Source organism: Anneissia japonica, unplaced genomic scaffold (genome assembly GCF_011630105.1).
Source record: "Anneissia japonica isolate Jap-2015-1 unplaced genomic scaffold, ASM1163010v1 scaffold1859_len985614_cov190, whole genome shotgun sequence".
Lineage (NCBI taxonomy): Eukaryota > Metazoa > Echinodermata > Crinoidea > Comatulida > Comatulidae > Anneissia > Anneissia japonica.
Window position 1 is genome coordinate 334328 of NW_022694754.1, and position 2297 is coordinate 336624.

General features: G+C 33.1%; 1 long non-coding RNA gene across 1 annotated transcript in view; it reads right to left on the minus strand.

The window, feature by feature from the left end:
* Positions 1-176: 176 nt before the first annotated feature.
* The window catches only part of LOC117101243, an 18569-nt gene continuing 16448 nt past the window's right edge, over positions 177-2297 (minus strand). The window contains exon 2 of the long non-coding RNA XR_004444254.1: positions 177-216. This is a non-coding gene — a long non-coding RNA (uncharacterized LOC117101243). The remainder of the gene's footprint in view (positions 217-2297) is intronic.

Genomic DNA, 2297 nt, shown 5'->3' on the forward strand with positions numbered 1-2297 from the left:
TGTTCAATGCATCCACATTACCCCAACTATTCTACCTTCCGATGATTAGCCCAATTATGCTGGTCACGCATAAAAATTCTATTTTATTGTGTTTGCTATGTAAAATTGTGTGTATCATAGTGTATGCCCATTGTGCATAACCACACAAAAACACACGGAAATGGAATATTTTTTTTAATAAATATAATAAGGTCTAAATAAATTTATGTAATGTACCTATCTGACTAATTTTGAATGTACATGTCCTTGTTTTATATATGAATGTGTTTAATTGTTTTGACAAATATTGTAATATCCAATCTATTGATTGCAATAAAGATGAATTTGAATTACTAATTAAATACGGTACGACTTGGAGACACCAGACAATATTGACGAATGGTATTTACATTTTATATTTAAAGAAGGAATACAAAATTGTAAAATCAATATTGATGAAAAAAAAATTAATTTTACAGTTCTTTGTGAAATTTTCTTTTCTTTTTAAATTTTCTATTTTATTGTGTTTGCTATATAAAATTGTGTGTATAATAGTTTATGCCCATTGTGCATAACCACACACACACACACCCACATTTATTAATAAATTCTTTGAAATTGACTACTGAGCAAGTGAAAACAGAATTTTAAAATAATTGCGGTAGGCCTACACTTCAAAAGAATACTATATGTATTCATAAACTTATTTAAATTTGCACGAACCTTACGTACGGTTTAAATAGCAAACCGCTTCCTGTGGCCTTGATCTAGGGATGCCAATTCTTTAAATTTTCTGACCTTACCTAAAAAGGCAATTAGGTAACGGGGTGTGGCAGCGAACGTGTTAAATCCATTTTTAGCTAAATACGCTATATTGAACGCCGTAAGTACTGCATTCCCGATTGCCGTGTATCTAAGTACCAAAATATTTGTTAACTCTACGGCAGTCGTGTATATATTTACTATTTGAGGCGTAACATTCTCTGCATAATTTTACTCCAGCCAACGGCATAATAATGACATTTTAGACTCCTTTAGCATCTAGCATATGTGCTAGGAAATTTTTGAAAATTTAGCATATTATTGTCCTAAGAAGAAAAATACAGTTCTCCCTCCAATTAAAGACCCTTCCAATTAAATACCGGGTGTGAGGCTAGTTTAAAGCTGTTCAATTCGCTAAATTATCAGAGTTTCCTGTCCAGGAGGAGAGTTCCCCCCGCCCCCTATGAGGGTCCTGCGATACCACTAACTTCCCACTTCCTCCTGTCAGAACCTCTACCGACCTCTATTATCTAGGAGCCTTGAAATAGGGCGAAGGTAAGTGGGGAGGGGGATCGATGATTAAGCTGATTTGAGGTGTTTTTTTTTTTTACTATGTGACCGCGATTCGTGTTTTTTTATTGGGGGAGGGTGGGGGTGGGGCTGTCGGGGTGCGCGGGGCGAGTGTTTTGGGGTATCTCTAGGCCTAGGCCTCTTACTTCGAAATTCGTATAGTAAAAGGGTGTTTGTGGCGAGCCTCTAGCTAGACTAGTGTCCCAGTCCTAGGGTATCGTCAAAATAAATTATAGTATATAATAAGAGAAATTCATACGGTAACTGAAACAGAACTTTCTCATAGGTAGGCAGTACTACGCTATAGTACTAATACTGAGGCCTATTTAATACACTATTTATAGATCTATTCCCATCTTGAAAGGTAGAAAAAAAAATCATTTTTTTCCAAATAATACAGTGGTGTAGAATAGCTTTTTTTCATAATATTTTCCAGCAAAAAATAATGTAACACGACCCATCGTTATGAAGTTATGATTTTTTAAATAACATGACGTCAAGAATTCAGCCTCATTTGTCGATAAGACAAGATCTACGAATAGATACTTTTTATAAATAAATCATTATATAATAGAGATAAACTCTAAACCGTCTTGCGGTAATGCAAAAATAATTTTGAGCCCCAACAGTGTGTCAAACACCAAAAACAGGGTCGCCATAAAAATATAAGGGGATAAAAAAATATATTAATAAGATTTTTAAAATACATAAAATAGCATAAAATTCATTTTTACATATCAAATATTAAGGATTAAATTAAGGGGAGAAAAATTACAATTAAAAATATCGATATTAGGAAATATTTGAAATAAATCATTGTACGAAAGAGCAACACGACGAAAAATACCATTTTTACGAACATTAACAAGGGAGTGCTGAACTTTTAACATATGATTAATACGAAGCTTACGCACAGGAACATGTAAATCAAAATTAGACACAATTACAATTTAAACATTTAAAAAGAAAAATAAGGTCATTTCTTT